Raw genomic sequence first — 16,551 nt, 5'->3', positions numbered from 1 at the left:
ACTCTCCATTCCCTCCGATCGGCTGGAATCAGGTGAGCTCGCCGTCCCTGCTGTACTCTCCGAGCTGCCATCCTCTGTGTCCATAAAGTGGACCACGCGGCTGTCCGGGGACTCTCGTTCCGGAGTTGGCGTTTCAGGCTGGCAGTAGACTACGGGGCTGCCATCGTCCGTTACGTTGGCCGCCACTGAGTAGACGGCCAGCATTGCCGCCCCTGACCCCTGCCCTGGGGGGAGAGATTCCGAGGTGCTTTCGGCCTCGGAGTCACTCGAGGCCGTCAAAACTCCCTCCTCCTCTTCCATCCCCTCAGAGTCTGCGAAGTCTCCCGGGTCTTCCTCCTGGCCTTCCTCCTCGGCCGTCCTCTTCTTCTTTTCCTGCGTCTCCTGTTGACGCCTTTCCGCCCTCTGCCTCTTTGACCTCCTCTTCTTCCCTGCGCCCTGCAGGATTACCATCCCCTCCTCCTCTGTTGGCGTCGGTGTCGGTGTCGCAGTTCTTCCCCCGTCCTTCAGGGGGCGCCCCTTCACCACCTCCGCCCAGGTTCCGGCCCCTCCGTCTGCTCCTCCTGATGTTCCCGGATTTTCACCGTCCCCTCCCTGCGCCGTCTCCAGTTGCTCCACGTCGGAGCCCCACGACGTTCCTGGTCGCTCTCCGTCCTCTTCTCCCTGGTGCACCTCTCTCCCCTGTCTTCCTCCCTTCTTCTCCCCCTTACCAGGGGGTCTGCTACCCTTCGGCCGGCCTTCCCCCTCACTAGCCTCGTCTTCCTGCGCCATCCACTCTCTGACCACCTCCTCCATGCTCTCCTCCTCGGTGGCCACCTTCTCCGCGGCCGTCTTCTTCGTAGCTGCCTCCTCCGTGGCCGCGCCCCTCTTTTTGCACTGCCGGAACAGGTGGCCTCTATCCCCGCACAAGGAGCACTCTTTCACCTTGCACTCTCGGGTTTGGTGTCCCTGACAGCCGCACTTGCCGCACTTCTCCGCCGTACATGCCCCCTCTCGGTGCCCGAAAGTCCGGCACCTCCTGCAAAAATCAGGCTGGTCCCAATAAAACATGTACCCCCTACCTCCTCCGATGGCGAATGTGCCTGGTGGGTGGCTGTATCCGTCCTTTGATGTTTTATCCTGCCGCAACTCCACCAGATACCGACGTTTTCCCGTCCACACAGTACGTGTGTCCTTGAGCCCCAAGGGACCCGCCTTCACATCCACGTACCTGCTTAGGAAGGTACTCACGTCGGCGTCTTTCACAAACGGATCAAACATGTGCAAAACCACCCACCTCTTGCTGTCGCTCTGCAGTCCCCCACACTCATACTCCGGAAATCCGCCGTTCTTAATAATCTCGATGCATTTCCCTACCGTTCTCTTGTGGATATCGGCGCTGATGAAGGTGGTGTCCATGAATTTCTGTGGCTGGTTCCCCTGCACACACAAGATCTCTGCCGCCTTCAGCCCCAAAGCTCCAAACAGGACGTCATCCTCGAACTTCTCCCTTCCAGGTGGTGCCGTCTCCGGCTTCCAGCGGAAGCGGAGAGTCCACTTAATGCTGGGGTCCTTCCCAGCCCTCCTCGCCTCTCCAGGCCCTGCAGCCATGGTTGGGCAGCCTTTCGGCCACCAAAACAGCCACGGAATGCAAAGCCGGGTGAAAAATCAAAAGTCCGACGTCCAAAGGCAAAAATCGTAGTCCAAAAGCAATCCGGGTCCAAAATCCAGGCAGTCCAAAACGTGTCTCCGCAAAACGCTGTCCTCTTGTTCCTCTCTCCCTCGACCTCTGACCTTAGCCAAAAGGCCGAGAAGCGATGCCCACAAAGGCGCGGACCGACGCGCGGGCGTTCCGCTGGCGCACAGTGGCGCAGGCCGACTCCTCTGGAGCCCGGGACCCGCGCAGCTGCCGGCCTCCCTGCAGCCAGAGGCCTGCCGCGGGACTCTGCTCCCCCTCTCTCTTGCCTGCCCGCCTGCCTTCCTGCCAGTCCCGGGCGGGGGCCCTGCTCTTTGATCTTCTGTCAACGGCCCGACAACGACCGCAGCCGCAGGGGGCGCCAGCCGCCCGGCCTCCTTAGCTTAGGCCCCTCCCACCGGCAGCAGCTGCGCCCAACCGGCTGCAAGCCAAAGCCGAGCGCCAGCACCTGCGGGCAGAGGCAAGGGGCAGCTCTCTCTCGGGAGGGAGGGAGGGACGGGGACGCGCGCGCACACACGCCTGCCTGCCTGCCTGCCGAAAAAAAAGAAAGAAAAGGTGGATATACTAAGTTTTTTGGAGGGAAAACGCCCAGCTGTCGAAAGGGGCCCGCCTGCAGGGACGGGGACGGACACGCACGCAAGCAAGCAAGCAAGCAAGCAAGCAAGCAAGCAAGCAAGCAACGCCTGCCTCCCTGGGAAAAGGCTGAAAAACCTAAGTTTTTTGGAGGGAAAACGCACGGGAGCCGAAAAGGGGGCCGGCCTGCTTGCCCAGAGAGTCGAGACGCGGGAAAGCGCACAGAGGGAGCACGGGAACCGAGAGGGCGAGAGAGAGAGACAGAACACAGAGACACACAGATGGGGGACGAGGGACGAGACCCGAGAAGAAGGAGCTCCAGTCCACTTCGCTCGCTCGCTCGCTCGCTAGCTACCTACGTCTGTCTTTTCACCGCTGAGAGAAGGTGGTGCACCGCTCCCGGAGGCGCTGCAATACCGGGCCGATGCGTGGAGAGGACGGAGCAAGCTCCTGATCCAGCTCCCTGTTCCAAAAATCCGTTTAATATGTGGTCCCCCGATGGGGGACGTATCAGATATTAAACTGATAAGAACAGATACTACACTTGATCTTAGCCAAAAGGCCGAGAAGCGATGCCCACAAAGGCGCGGACCGACGCGCGGGCGTTCCGCTGGCGCACAGTGGCGCAGGCCGACTCCTCTGGAGCCCGGGACCCGCGCAGCTGCCGGCCTCCCTGCAGCCAGAGGCCTGCCGCGGGACTCTGCTCCCCCTCTCTCTTGCCTGCCCGCCTGCCTTCCTGCCAGTCCCGGGCGGGGGCCCTGCTCTTTGATCTTCTGTCAACGGCCCGACAACGACCGCAGCCGCAGGGGGCGCCAGCCGCCCGGCCTCCTTAGCTTAGGCCCCTCCCACCGGCAGCAGCTGCGCCCAACCGGCTGCAAGCCAAAGCCGAGCGCCAGCACCTGCGGGCAGAGGCAAGGGGCAGCTCTCTCTCGGGAGGGAGGGAGGGACGGGGACGCGCGCGCACACACGCCTGCCTGCCTGCCTGCCGAAAAAAAAGAAAGAAAAGGTGGATATACTAAGTTTTTTGGAGGGAAAACGCCCAGCTGTCGAAAGGGGCCCGCCTGCAGGGACGGGGACGGACACGCACGCAAGCAAGCAAGCAAGCAAGCAAGCAAGCAAGCAAGCAAGCAAGCCACGCCTGCCTCCCTGGGAAAAGGCTGAAAAACCTAAGTTTTTTGGAGGGAAAACGCACGGGAGCCGAAAAGGGGGCCGGCCTGCTTGCCCAGAGAGTCGAGACGCGGGAAAGCGCACAGAGGGAGCACGGGAACCGAGAGGGCGAGAGAGAGAGACAGAACACAGAGACACACAGATGGGGGACGAGGGACGAGACCCGAGAAGAAGGAGCTCCAGTCCACTTCGCTCGCTCGCTCGCTCGCTAGCTACCTACGTCTGTCTTTTCACCGCTGAGAGAAGGTGGTGCACCGCTCCCGGAGGCGCTGCAATACCGGGCCGATGCGTGGAGAGGACGGAGCAAGCTCCTGATCCAGCTCCCTGTTCCAAAAATCCGTTTAATATGTGGTCCCCCGATGGGGGACGTATCAGATATTAAACTGATAAGAACAGATACTACACTTGATCTTAGCCAAAAGGCCGAGAAGCGATGCCCACAAAGGCGCGGACCGACGCGCGGGCGTTCCGCTGGCGCACAGTGGCGCAGGCCGACTCCTCTGGAGCCCGGGACCCGCGCAGCTGCCGGCCTCCCTGCAGCCAGAGGCCTGCCGCGGGACTCTGCTCCCCCTCTCTCTTGCCTGCCCGCCTGCCTTCCTGCCAGTCCCGGGCGGGGGCCCTGCTCTTTGATCTTCTGTCAACGGCCCGACAACGACCGCAGCCGCAGGGGGCGCCAGCCGCCCGGCCTCCTTAGCTTAGGCCCCTCCCACCGGCAGCAGCTGCGCCCAACCGGCTGCAAGCCAAAGCCGAGCGCCAGCACCTGCGGGCAGAGGCAAGGGGCAGCTCTCTCTCGGGAGGGAGGGAGGGACGGGGACGCGCGCGCACACACGCCTGCCTGCCTGCCTGCCGAAAAAAAAGAAAGAAAAGGTGGATATACTAAGTTTTTTGGAGGGAAAACGCCCAGCTGTCGAAAGGGGCCCGCCTGCAGGGACGGGGACGGACACGCACGCAAGCAAGCAAGCAAGCAAGCAAGCAAGCAAGCAAGCAAGCAAGCAAGCCACGCCTGCCTCCCTGGGAAAAGGCTGAAAAACCTAAGTTTTTTGGAGGGAAAACGCACGGGAGCCGAAAAGGGGGCCGGCCTGCTTGCCCAGAGAGTCGAGACGCGGGAAAGCGCACAGAGGGAGCACGGGAACCGAGAGGGCGAGAGAGAGAGACAGAACACAGAGACACACAGATGGGGGACGAGGGACGAGACCCGAGAAGAAGGAGCTCCAGTCCACTTCGCTCGCTCGCTCGCTCGCTAGCTACCTACGTCTGTCTTTTCACCGCTGAGAGAAGGTGGTGCACCGCTCCCGGAGGCGCTGCAATACCGGGCCGATGCGTGGAGAGGACGGAGCAAGCTCCTGATCCAGCTCCCTGTTCCAAAAATCCGTTTAATATGTGGTCCCCCGATGGGGGACGTATCAGATATTAAACTGATAAGAACAGATACTACACTTGATCTTAGCCAAAAGGCCGAGAAGCGATGCCCACAAAGGCGCGGACCGACGCGCGGGCGTTCCGCTGGCGCACAGTGGCGCAGGCCGACTCCTCTGGAGCCCGGGACCCGCGCAGCTGCCGGCCTCCCTGCAGCCAGAGGCCTGCCGCGGGACTCTGCTCCCCCTCTCTCTTGCCTGCCCGCCTGCCTTCCTGCCAGTCCCGGGCGGGGGCCCTGCTCTTTGATCTTCTGTCAACGGCCCGACAACGACCGCAGCCGCAGGGGGCGCCAGCCGCCCGGCCTCCTTAGCTTAGGCCCCTCCCACCGGCAGCAGCTGCGCCCAACCGGCTGCAAGCCAAAGCCGAGCGCCAGCACCTGCGGGCAGAGGCAAGGGGCAGCTCTCTCTCGGGAGGGAGGGAGGGACGGGGACGCGCGCGCACACACGCCTGCCTGCCTGCCTGCCGAAAAAAAAGAAAGAAAAGGTGGATATACTAAGTTTTTTGGAGGGAAAACGCCCAGCTGTCGAAAGGGGCCCGCCTGCAGGGACGGGGACGGACACGCACGCAAGCAAGCAAGCAAGCAAGCAAGCAAGCAAGCAAGCAAGCACGCCTGCCTCCCTGGGAAAAGGCTGAAAAACCTAAGTTTTTTGGAGGGAAAACGCACGGGAGCCGAAAAGGGGGCCGGCCTGCTTGCCCAGAGAGTCGAGACGCGGGAAAGCGCACAGAGGGAGCACGGGAACCGAGAGGGCGAGAGAGAGAGACAGAACACAGAGACACACAGATGGGGGACGAGGGACGAGACCCGAGAAGAAGGAGCTCCAGTCCACTTCGCTCGCTCGCTCGCTCGCTAGCTACCTACGTCTGTCTTTTCACCGCTGAGAGAAGGTGGTGCACCGCTCCCGGAGGCGCTGCAATACCGGGCCGATGCGTGGAGAGGACGGAGCAAGCTCCTGATCCAGCTCCCTGTTCCAAAAATCCGTTTAATATGTGGTCCCCCGATGGGGGACGTATCAGATATTAAACTGATAAGAACAGATACTACACTTGATCTTAGCCAAAAGGCCGAGAAGCGATGCCCACAAAGGCGCGGACCGACGCGCGGGCGTTCCGCTGGCGCACAGTGGCGCAGGCCGACTCCTCTGGAGCCCGGGACCCGCGCAGCTGCCGGCCTCCCTGCAGCCAGAGGCCTGCCGCGGGACTCTGCTCCCCCTCTCTCTTGCCTGCCCGCCTGCCTTCCTGCCAGTCCCGGGCGGGGGCCCTGCTCTTTGATCTTCTGTCAACGGCCCGACAACGACCGCAGCCGCAGGGGGCGCCAGCCGCCCGGCCTCCTTAGCTTAGGCCCCTCCCACCGGCAGCAGCTGCGCCCAACCGGCTGCAAGCCAAAGCCGAGCGCCAGCACCTGCGGGCAGAGGCAAGGGGCAGCTCTCTCTCGGGAGGGAGGGAGGGACGGGGACGCGCGCGCACACACGCCTGCCTGCCTGCCTGCCGAAAAAAAAGAAAGAAAAGGTGGATATACTAAGTTTTTTGGAGGGAAAACGCCCAGCTGTCGAAAGGGGCCCGCCTGCAGGGACGGGGACGGACACGCACGCAAGCAAGCAAGCAAGCAAGCAAGCAAGCAAGCAAGCAAGCAAGCCACGCCTGCCTCCCTGGGAAAAGGCTGAAAAACCTAAGTTTTTTGGAGGGAAAACGCACGGGAGCCGAAAAGGGGGCCGGCCTGCTTGCCCAGAGAGTCGAGACGCGGGAAAGCGCACAGAGGGAGCACGGGAACCGAGAGGGCGAGAGAGAGAGACAGAACACAGAGACACACAGATGGGGGACGAGGGACGAGACCCGAGAAGAAGGAGCTCCAGTCCACTTCGCTCGCTCGCTCGCTCGCTAGCTACCTACGTCTGTCTTTTCACCGCTGAGAGAAGGTGGTGCACCGCTCCCGGAGGCGCTGCAATACCGGGCCGATGCGTGGAGAGGACGGAGCAAGCTCCTGATCCAGCTCCCTGTTCCAAAAATCCGTTTAATATGTGGTCCCCCGATGGGGGACGTATCAGATATTAAACTGATAAGAACAGATACTACACTTGATCTTAGCCAAAAGGCCGAGAAGCGATGCCCACAAAGGCGCGGACCGACGCGCGGGCGTTCCGCTGGCGCACAGTGGCGCAGGCCGACTCCTCTGGAGCCCGGGACCCGCGCAGCTGCCGGCCTCCCTGCAGCCAGAGGCCTGCCGCGGGACTCTGCTCCCCCTCTCTCTTGCCTGCCCGCCTGCCTTCCTGCCAGTCCCGGGCGGGGGCCCTGCTCTTTGATCTTCTGTCAACGGCCCGACAACGACCGCAGCCGCAGGGGGCGCCAGCCGCCCGGCCTCCTTAGCTTAGGCCCCTCCCACCGGCAGCAGCTGCGCCCAACCGGCTGCAAGCCAAAGCCGAGCGCCAGCACCTGCGGGCAGAGGCAAGGGGCAGCTCTCTCTCGGGAGGGAGGGAGGGACGGGGACGCGCGCGCACACACGCCTGCCTGCCTGCCTGCCGAAAAAAAAGAAAGAAAAGGTGGATATACTAAGTTTTTTGGAGGGAAAACGCCCAGCTGTCGAAAGGGGCCCGCCTGCAGGGACGGGGACGGACACGCACGCAAGCAAGCAAGCAAGCAAGCAAGCAAGCAAGCAAGCAAGCAAGCAAGCCACGCCTGCCTCCCTGGGAAAAGGCTGAAAAACCTAAGTTTTTTGGAGGGAAAACGCACGGGAGCCGAAAAGGGGGCCGGCCTGCTTGCCCAGAGAGTCGAGACGCGGGAAAGCGCACAGAGGGAGCACGGGAACCGAGAGGGCGAGAGAGAGAGACAGAACACAGAGACACACAGATGGGGGACGAGGGACGAGACCCGACCCGAGAAGAAGGAGCTCCAGTCCACTTCGCTCGCTCGCTCGCTCGCTAGCTACCTACGTCTGTCTTTTCACCGCTGAGAGAAGGTGGTGCACCGCTCCCGGAGGCGCTGCAATACCGGGCCGATGCGTGGAGAGGACGGAGCAAGCTCCTGATCCAGCTCCCTGTTCCAAAAATCCGTTTAATATGTGGTCCCCCGATGGGGGACGTATCAGATATTAAACTGATAAGAACAGATACTACACTTGATCTTAGCCAAAAGGCCGAGAAGCGATGCCCACAAAGGCGCGGACCGACGCGCGGGCGTTCCGCTGGCGCACAGTGGCGCAGGCCGACTCCTCTGGAGCCCGGGACCCGCGCAGCTGCCGGCCTCCCTGCAGCCAGAGGCCTGCCGCGGGACTCTGCTCCCCCTCTCTCTTGCCTGCCCGCCTGCCTTCCTGCCAGTCCCGGGCGGGGGCCCTGCTCTTTGATCTTCTGTCAACGGCCCGACAACGACCGCAGCCGCAGGGGGCGCCAGCCGCCCGGCCTCCTTAGCTTAGGCCCCTCCCACCGGCAGCAGCTGCGCCCAACCGGCTGCAAGCCAAAGCCGAGCGCCAGCACCTGCGGGCAGAGGCAAGGGGCAGCTCTCTCTCGGGAGGGAGGGAGGGACGGGGACGCGCGCGCACACACGCCTGCCTGCCTGCCTGCCGAAAAAAAAGAAAGAAAAGGTGGATATACTAAGTTTTTTGGAGGGAAAACGCCCAGCTGTCGAAAGGGGCCCGCCTGCAGGGACGGGGACGGACACGCACGCAAGCAAGCAAGCAAGCAAGCAAGCAAGCAAGCAAGCAAGCAAGCAAGCCACGCCTGCCTCCCTGGGAAAAGGCTGAAAAACCTAAGTTTTTTGGAGGGAAAACGCACGGGAGCCGAAAAGGGGGCCGGCCTGCTTGCCCAGAGAGTCGAGACGCGGGAAAGCGCACAGAGGGAGCACGGGAACCGAGAGGGCGAGAGAGAGAGACAGAACACAGAGACACACAGATGGGGGACGAGGGACGAGACCCGAGAAGAAGGAGCTCCAGTCCACTTCGCTCGCTCGCTCGCTCGCTAGCTACCTACGTCTGTCTTTTCACCGCTGAGAGAAGGTGGTGCACCGCTCCCGGAGGCGCTGCAATACCGGGCCGATGCGTGGAGAGGACGGAGCAAGCTCCTGATCCAGCTCCCTGTTCCAAAAATCCGTTTAATATGTGGTCCCCCGATGGGGGACGTATCAGATATTAAACTGATAAGAACAGATACTACACTTGATCTTAGCCAAAAGGCCGAGAAGCGATGCCCACAAAGGCGCGGACCGACGCGCGGGCGTTCCGCTGGCGCACAGTGGCGCAGGCCGACTCCTCTGGAGCCCGGGACCCGCGCAGCTGCCGGCCTCCCTGCAGCCAGAGGCCTGCCGCGGGACTCTGCTCCCCCTCTCTCTTGCCTGCCCGCCTGCCTTCCTGCCAGTCCCGGGCGGGGGCCCTGCTCTTTGATCTTCTGTCAACGGCCCGACAACGACCGCAGCCGCAGGGGGCGCCAGCCGCCCGGCCTCCTTAGCTTAGGCCCCTCCCACCGGCAGCAGCTGCGCCCAACCGGCTGCAAGCCAAAGCCGAGCGCCAGCACCTGCGGGCAGAGGCAAGGGGCAGCTCTCTCTCGGGAGGGAGGGAGGGACGGGGACGCGCGCGCACACACGCCTGCCTGCCTGCCTGCCGAAAAAAAAGAAAGAAAAGGTGGATATACTAAGTTTTTTGGAGGGAAAACGCCCAGCTGTCGAAAGGGGCCCGCCTGCTCGAAAGGGGCCCGCCTGCAGGGACGGGGACGGACACGCACGCAAGCAAGCAAGCAAGCAAGCAAGCAAGCAAGCAAGCAAGCAAGCAAGCCACGCCTGCCTCCCTGGGAAAAGGCTGAAAAACCTAAGTTTTTTGGAGGGAAAACGCACGGGAGCCGAAAAGGGGGCCGGCCTGCTTGCCCAGAGAGTCGAGACGCGGGAAAGCGCACAGAGGGAGCACGGGAACCGAGAGGGCGAGAGAGAGAGACAGAACACAGAGACACACAGATGGGGGACGAGGGACGAGACCCGAGAAGAAGGAGCTCCAGTCCACTTCGCTCGCTCGCTCGCTCGCTAGCTACCTACGTCTGTCTTTTCACCGCTGAGAGAAGGTGGTGCACCGCTCCCGGAGGCGCTGCAATACCGGGCCGATGCGTGGAGAGGACGGAGCAAGCTCCTGATCCAGCTCCCTGTTCCAAAAATCCGTTTAATATGTGGTCCCCCGATGGGGGACGTATCAGATATTAAACTGATAAGAACAGATACTACACTTGATCTTAGCCAAAAGGCCGAGAAGCGATGCCCACAAAGGCGCGGACCGACGCGCGGGCGTTCCGCTGGCGCACAGTGGCGCAGGCCGACTCCTCTGGAGCCCGGGACCCGCGCAGCTGCCGGCCTCCCTGCAGCCAGAGGCCTGCCGCGGGACTCTGCTCCCCCTCTCTCTTGCCTGCCCGCCTGCCTTCCTGCCAGTCCCGGGCGGGGGCCCTGCTCTTTGATCTTCTGTCAACGGCCCGACAACGACCGCAGCCGCAGGGGGCGCCAGCCGCCCGGCCTCCTTAGCTTAGGCCCCTCCCACCGGCAGCAGCTGCGCCCAACCGGCTGCAAGCCAAAGCCGAGCGCCAGCACCTGCGGGCAGAGGCAAGGGGCAGCTCTCTCTCGGGAGGGAGGGAGGGACGGGGACGCGCGCGCACACACGCCTGCCTGCCTGCCTGCCGAAAAAAAAGAAAGAAAAGGTGGATATACTAAGTTTTTTGGAGGGAAAACGCCCAGCTGTCGAAAGGGGCCCGCCTGCAGGGACGGGGACGGACACGCACGCAAGCAAGCAAGCAAGCAAGCAAGCAAGCAAGCAAGCCACGCCTGCCTCCCTGGGAAAAGGCTGAAAAACCTAAGTTTTTTGGAGGGAAAACGCACGGGAGCCGAAAAGGGGGCCGGCCTGCTTGCCCAGAGAGTCGAGACGCGGGAAAGCGCACAGAGGGAGCACGGGAACCGAGAGGGCGAGAGAGAGAGACAGAACACAGAGACACACAGATGGGGGACGAGGGACGAGACCCGAGAAGAAGGAGCTCCAGTCCACTTCGCTCGCTCGCTCGCTCGCTAGCTACCTACGTCTGTCTTTTCACCGCTGAGAGAAGGTGGTGCACCGCTCCCGGAGGCGCTGCAATACCGGGCCGATGCGTGGAGAGGACGGAGCAAGCTCCTGATCCAGCTCCCTGTTCCAAAAATCCGTTTAATATGTGGTCCCCCGATGGGGGACGTATCAGATATTAAACTGATAAGAACAGATACTACACTTGATCTTAGCCAAAAGGCCGAGAAGCGATGCCCACAAAGGCGCGGACCGACGCGCGGGCGTTCCGCTGGCGCACAGTGGCGCAGGCCGACTCCTCTGGAGCCCGGGACCCGCGCAGCTGCCGGCCTCCCTGCAGCCAGAGGCCTGCCGCGGGACTCTGCTCCCCCTCTCTCTTGCCTGCCCGCCTGCCTTCCTGCCAGTCCCGGGCGGGGGCCCTGCTCTTTGATCTTCTGTCAACGGCCCGACAACGACCGCAGCCGCAGGGGGCGCCAGCCGCCCGGCCTCCTTAGCTTAGGCCCCTCCCACCGGCAGCAGCTGCGCCCAACCGGCTGCAAGCCAAAGCCGAGCGCCAGCACCTGCGGGCAGAGGCAAGGGGCAGCTCTCTCTCGGGAGGGAGGGAGGGACGGGGACGCGCGCGCACACACGCCTGCCTGCCTGCCTGCCGAAAAAAAAGAAAGAAAAGGTGGATATACTAAGTTTTTTGGAGGGAAAACGCCCAGCTGTCGAAAGGGGCCCGCCTGCAGGGACGGGGACGGACACGCACGCAAGCAAGCAAGCAAGCAAGCAAGCAAGCAAGCAAGCAAGCAAGCAAGCCACGCCTGCCTCCCTGGGAAAAGGCTGAAAAACCTAAGTTTTTTGGAGGGAAAACGCACGGGAGCCGAAAAGGGGGCCGGCCTGCTTGCCCAGAGAGTCGAGACGCGGGAAAGCGCACAGAGGGAGCACGGGAACCGAGAGGGCGAGAGAGAGAGACAGAACACAGAGACACACAGATGGGGGACGAGGGACGAGACCCGAGAAGAAGGAGCTCCAGTCCACTTCGCTCGCTCGCTCGCTCGCTAGCTACCTACGTCTGTCTTTTCACCGCTGAGAGAAGGTGGTGCACCGCTCCCGGAGGCGCTGCAATACCGGGCCGATGCGTGGAGAGGACGGAGCAAGCTCCTGATCCAGCTCCCTGTTCCAAAAATCCGTTTAATATGTGGTCCCCCGATGGGGGACGTATCAGATATTAAACTGATAAGAACAGATACTACACTTGATCTTAGCCAAAAGGCCGAGAAGCGATGCCCACAAAGGCGCGGACCGACGCGCGGGCGTTCCGCTGGCGCACAGTGGCGCAGGCCGACTCCTCTGGAGCCCGGGACCCGCGCAGCTGCCGGCCTCCCTGCAGCCAGAGGCCTGCCGCGGGACTCTGCTCCCCCTCTCTCTTGCCTGCCCGCCTGCCTTCCTGCCAGTCCCGGGCGGGGGCCCTGCTCTTTGATCTTCTGTCAACGGCCCGACAACGACCGCAGCCGCAGGGGGCGCCAGCCGCCCGGCCTCCTTAGCTTAGGCCCCTCCCACCGGCAGCAGCTGCGCCCAACCGGCTGCAAGCCAAAGCCGAGCGCCAGCACCTGCGGGCAGAGGCAAGGGGCAGCTCTCTCTCGGGAGGGAGGGAGGGACGGGGACGCGCGCGCACACACGCCTGCCTGCCTGCCTGCCGAAAAAAAAGAAAGAAAAGGTGGATATACTAAGTTTTTTGGAGGGAAAACGCCCAGCTGTCGAAAGGGGCCCGCCTGCAGGGACGGGGACGGACACGCACGCAAGCAAGCAAGCAAGCAAGCAAGCAAGCAAGCAAGCCACGCCTGCCTCCCTGGGAAAAGGCTGAAAAACCTAAGTTTTTTGGAGGGAAAACGCACGGGAGCCGAAAAGGGGGCCGGCCTGCTTGCCCAGAGAGTCGAGACGCGGGAAAGCGCACAGAGGGAGCACGGGAACCGAGAGGGCGAGAGAGAGAGACAGAACACAGAGACACACAGATGGGGGACGAGGGACGAGACCCGAGAAGAAGGAGCTCCAGTCCACTTCGCTCGCTCGCTCGCTCGCTAGCTACCTACGTCTGTCTTTTCACCGCTGAGAGAAGGTGGTGCACCGCTCCCGGAGGCGCTGCAATACCGGGCCGATGCGTGGAGAGGACGGAGCAAGCTCCTGATCCAGCTCCCTGTTCCAAAAATCCGTTTAATATGTGGTCCCCCGATGGGGGACGTATCAGATATTAAACTGATAAGAACAGATACTACACTTGATCTTAGCCAAAAGGCCGAGAAGCGATGCCCACAAAGGCGCGGACCGACGCGCGGGCGTTCCGCTGGCGCACAGTGGCGCAGGCCGACTCCTCTGGAGCCCGGGACCCGCGCAGCTGCCGGCCTCCCTGCAGCCAGAGGCCTGCCGCGGGACTCTGCTCCCCCTCTCTCTTGCCTGCCCGCCTGCCTTCCTGCCAGTCCCGGGCGGGGGCCCTGCTCTTTGATCTTCTGTCAACGGCCCGACAACGACCGCAGCCGCAGGGGGCGCCAGCCGCCCGGCCTCCTTAGCTTAGGCCCCTCCCACCGGCAGCAGCTGCGCCCAACCGGCTGCAAGCCAAAGCCGAGCGCCAGCACCTGCGGGCAGAGGCAAGGGGCAGCTCTCTCTCGGGAGGGAGGGAGGGACGGGGACGCGCGCGCACACACGCCTGCCTGCCTGCCTGCCGAAAAAAAAGAAAGAAAAGGTGGATATACTAAGTTTTTTGGAGGGAAAACGCCCAGCTGTCGAAAGGGGCCCGCCTGCAGGGACGGGGACGGACACGCACGCAAGCAAGCAAGCAAGCAAGCAAGCAAGCAAGCAAGCCACGCCTGCCTCCCTGGGAAAAGGCTGAAAAACCTAAGTTTTTTGGAGGGAAAACGCACGGGAGCCGAAAAGGGGGCCGGCCTGCTTGCCCAGAGAGTCGAGACGCGGGAAAGCGCACAGAGGGAGCACGGGAACCGAGAGGGCGAGAGAGAGAGACAGAACACAGAGACACACAGATGGGGGACGAGGGACGAGACCCGAGAAGAAGGAGCTCCAGTCCACTTCGCTCGCTCGCTCGCTCGCTAGCTACCTACGTCTGTCTTTTCACCGCTGAGAGAAGGTGGTGCACCGCTCCCGGAGGCGCTGCAATACCGGGCCGATGCGTGGAGAGGACGGAGCAAGCTCCTGATCCAGCTCCCTGTTCCAAAAATCCGTTTAATATGTGGTCCCCCGATGGGGGACGTATCAGATATTAAACTGATAAGAACAGATACTACACTTGATCTTAGCCAAAAGGCCGAGAAGCGATGCCCACAAAGGCGCGGACCGACGCGCGGGCGTTCCGCTGGCGCACAGTGGCGCAGGCCGACTCCTCTGGAGCCCGGGACCCGCGCAGCTGCCGGCCTCCCTGCAGCCAGAGGCCTGCCGCGGGACTCTGCTCCCCCTCTCTCTTGCCTGCCCGCCTGCCTTCCTGCCAGTCCCGGGCGGGGGCCCTGCTCTTTGATCTTCTGTCAACGGCCCGACAACGACCGCAGCCGCAGGGGGCGCCAGCCGCCCGGCCTCCTTAGCTTAGGCCCCTCCCACCGGCAGCAGCTGCGCCCAACCGGCTGCAAGCCAAAGCCGAGCGCCAGCACCTGCGGGCAGAGGCAAGGGGCAGCTCTCTCTCGGGAGGGAGGGAGGGACGGGGACGCGCGCGCACACACGCCTGCCTGCCTGCCTGCCGAAAAAAAAGAAAGAAAAGGTGGATATACTAAGTTTTTTGGAGGGAAAACGCCCAGCTGTCGAAAGGGGCCCGCCTGCAGGGACGGGGACGGACACGCACGCAAGCAAGCAAGCAAGCAAGCAAGCAAGCAAGCAAGCAAGCCACGCCTGCCTCCCTGGGAAAAGGCTGAAAAACCTAAGTTTTTTGGAGGGAAAACGCACGGGAGCCGAAAAGGGGGCCGGCCTGCTTGCCCAGAGAGTCGAGACGCGGGAAAGCGCACAGAGGGAGCACGGGAACCGAGAGGGCGAGAGAGAGAGACAGAACACAGAGACACACAGATGGGGGACGAGGGACGAGACCCGAGAAGAAGGAGCTCCAGTCCACTTCGCTCGCTCGCTCGCTCGCTAGCTACCTACGTCTGTCTTTTCACCGCTGAGAGAAGGTGGTGCACCGCTCCCGGAGGCGCTGCAATACCGGGCCGATGCGTGGAGAGGACGGAGCAAGCTCCTGATCCAGCTCCCTGTTCCAAAAATCCGTTTAATATGTGGTCCCCCGATGGGGGACGTATCAGATATTAAACTGATAAGAACAGATACTACACTTGATCTTAGCCAAAAGGCCGAGAAGCGATGCCCACAAAGGCGCGGACCGACGCGCGGGCGTTCCGCTGGCGCACAGTGGCGCAGGCCGACTCCTCTGGAGCCCGGGACCCGCGCAGCTGCCGGCCTCCCTGCAGCCAGAGGCCTGCCGCGGGACTCTGCTCCCCCTCTCTCTTGCCTGCCCGCCTGCCTTCCTGCCAGTCCCGGGCGGGGGCCCTGCTCTTTGATCTTCTGTCAACGGCCCGACAACGACCGCAGCCGCAGGGGGCGCCAGCCGCCCGGCCTCCTTAGCTTAGGCCCCTCCCACCGGCAGCAGCTGCGCCCAACCGGCTGCAAGCCAAAGCCGAGCGCCAGCACCTGCGGGCAGAGGCAAGGGGCAGCTCTCTCTCGGGAGGGAGGGAGGGACGGGGACGCGCGCGCACACACGCCTGCCTGCCTGCCTGCCGAAAAAAAAGAAAGAAAAGGTGGATATACTAAGTTTTTTGGAGGGAAAACGCCCAGCTGTCGAAAGGGGCCCGCCTGCAGGGACGGGGACGGACACGCACGCAAGCAAGCAAGCAAGCAAGCAAGCAAGCAAGCAAGCAAGCAAGCCACGCCTGCCTCCCTGGGAAAAGGCTGAAAAACCTAAGTTTTTTGGAGGGAAAACGCACGGGAGCCGAAAAGGGGGCCGGCCTGCTTGCCCAGAGAGTCGAGACGCGGGAAAGCGCACAGAGGGAGCACGGGAACCGAGAGGGCGAGAGAGAGAGACAGAACACAGAGACACACAGATGGGGGACGAGGGACGAGACCCGAGAAGAAGGAGCTCCAGTCCACTTCGCTCGCTCGCTCGCTCGCTAGCTACCTACGTCTGTCTTTTCACCGCTGAGAGAAGGTGGTGCACCGCTCCCGGAGGCGCTGCAATACCGGGCCGATGCGTGGAGAGGACGGAGCAAGCTCCTGATCCAGCTCCCTGTTCCAAAAATCCGTTTAATATGTGGTCCCCCGATGGGGGACGTATCAGATATTAAACTGATAAGAACAGATACTACACTTGATCTTAGCCAAAAGGCCGAGAAGCGATGCCCACAAAGGCGCGGACCGACGCGCGGGCGTTCCGCTGGCGCACAGTGGCGCAGGCCGACTCCTCTGGAGCCCGGGACCCGCGCAGCTGCCGGCCTCCCTGCAGCCAGAGGCCTGCCGCGGGACTCTGCTCCCCCTCTCTCTTGCCTGCCCGCCTGCCTTCCTGCCAGTCCCGGGCGGGGGCCCTGCTCTTTGATCTTCTGTCAACGGCCCGACAACGACCGCAGCCGCAGGGGGCGCCAGCCGCCCGGCCTCCTTAGCTTAGGCCCCTCCCACCGGCAGCAGCTGCGCCCAACCGGCTGCAAGCCAAAGCCGAGCGCCAGCACCTGCGGGCAGAGGCAAGGGGCAGCTCTCTCTC

At 62.9% G+C, this 16,551-nt stretch overlaps 14 non-coding genes across 14 annotated transcripts; all 14 read right to left on the bottom strand.

The window, feature by feature from the left end:
* Positions 1-2,628: 2,628 nt before the first annotated feature.
* LOC148636160 (U2 spliceosomal RNA) lies at positions 2,629-2,819 on the bottom strand. Its single transcript, XR_015932581.1, has one exon. It is a non-coding gene; the product is annotated as a U2 spliceosomal RNA (small nuclear RNA).
* Positions 2,820-3,656: 837 nt separating this feature from the next.
* Positions 3,657-3,847, bottom strand: LOC148636159 (U2 spliceosomal RNA). The gene has a single exon (XR_015932580.1). It is a non-coding gene; the product is annotated as a U2 spliceosomal RNA (small nuclear RNA).
* Positions 3,848-4,688: 841 nt separating this feature from the next.
* LOC148636158 (U2 spliceosomal RNA) lies at positions 4,689-4,879 on the bottom strand. The gene has a single exon (XR_015932579.1). It is a non-coding gene; the product is annotated as a U2 spliceosomal RNA (small nuclear RNA).
* An 832-nt stretch (positions 4,880-5,711) lies between these two features.
* LOC148636157 (U2 spliceosomal RNA) lies at positions 5,712-5,902 on the bottom strand. Its single transcript, XR_015932578.1, has one exon. It is a non-coding gene; the product is annotated as a U2 spliceosomal RNA (small nuclear RNA).
* An 837-nt stretch (positions 5,903-6,739) lies between these two features.
* On the bottom strand, positions 6,740-6,930 carry LOC148636156 (U2 spliceosomal RNA). Its single transcript, XR_015932576.1, has one exon. It is a non-coding gene; the product is annotated as a U2 spliceosomal RNA (small nuclear RNA).
* An 846-nt stretch (positions 6,931-7,776) lies between these two features.
* On the bottom strand, positions 7,777-7,967 carry LOC148636155 (U2 spliceosomal RNA). Its single transcript, XR_015932575.1, has one exon. It is a non-coding gene; the product is annotated as a U2 spliceosomal RNA (small nuclear RNA).
* An 841-nt stretch (positions 7,968-8,808) lies between these two features.
* On the bottom strand, positions 8,809-8,999 carry LOC148636154 (U2 spliceosomal RNA). Its single transcript, XR_015932574.1, has one exon. It is a non-coding gene; the product is annotated as a U2 spliceosomal RNA (small nuclear RNA).
* Positions 9,000-9,859: 860 nt separating this feature from the next.
* LOC148636153 (U2 spliceosomal RNA) lies at positions 9,860-10,050 on the bottom strand. The gene has a single exon (XR_015932573.1). It is a non-coding gene; the product is annotated as a U2 spliceosomal RNA (small nuclear RNA).
* Positions 10,051-10,879: 829 nt separating this feature from the next.
* On the bottom strand, positions 10,880-11,070 carry LOC148636152 (U2 spliceosomal RNA). Its single transcript, XR_015932572.1, has one exon. It is a non-coding gene; the product is annotated as a U2 spliceosomal RNA (small nuclear RNA).
* An 841-nt stretch (positions 11,071-11,911) lies between these two features.
* LOC148636151 (U2 spliceosomal RNA) lies at positions 11,912-12,102 on the bottom strand. The gene has a single exon (XR_015932571.1). It is a non-coding gene; the product is annotated as a U2 spliceosomal RNA (small nuclear RNA).
* Positions 12,103-12,931: 829 nt separating this feature from the next.
* Positions 12,932-13,122, bottom strand: LOC148636150 (U2 spliceosomal RNA). The gene has a single exon (XR_015932570.1). It is a non-coding gene; the product is annotated as a U2 spliceosomal RNA (small nuclear RNA).
* An 829-nt stretch (positions 13,123-13,951) lies between these two features.
* Positions 13,952-14,142, bottom strand: LOC148636149 (U2 spliceosomal RNA). Its single transcript, XR_015932569.1, has one exon. It is a non-coding gene; the product is annotated as a U2 spliceosomal RNA (small nuclear RNA).
* An 833-nt stretch (positions 14,143-14,975) lies between these two features.
* On the bottom strand, positions 14,976-15,166 carry LOC148636148 (U2 spliceosomal RNA). The gene has a single exon (XR_015932568.1). It is a non-coding gene; the product is annotated as a U2 spliceosomal RNA (small nuclear RNA).
* Positions 15,167-16,003: 837 nt separating this feature from the next.
* On the bottom strand, positions 16,004-16,194 carry LOC148636147 (U2 spliceosomal RNA). Its single transcript, XR_015932567.1, has one exon. It is a non-coding gene; the product is annotated as a U2 spliceosomal RNA (small nuclear RNA).
* Positions 16,195-16,551: the final 357 nt, after the last annotated feature.

This window comes from Lepisosteus platostomus, unplaced genomic scaffold, assembly GCF_059453375.1.
Source record: "Lepisosteus platostomus isolate fLepPlt1 unplaced genomic scaffold, fLepPlt1.hap1 Scaffold_197_H1, whole genome shotgun sequence".
NCBI lineage: Eukaryota > Metazoa > Chordata > Actinopteri > Semionotiformes > Lepisosteidae > Lepisosteus > Lepisosteus platostomus.
This window is presented reverse-complemented; position numbering and strand designations above follow the sequence as displayed.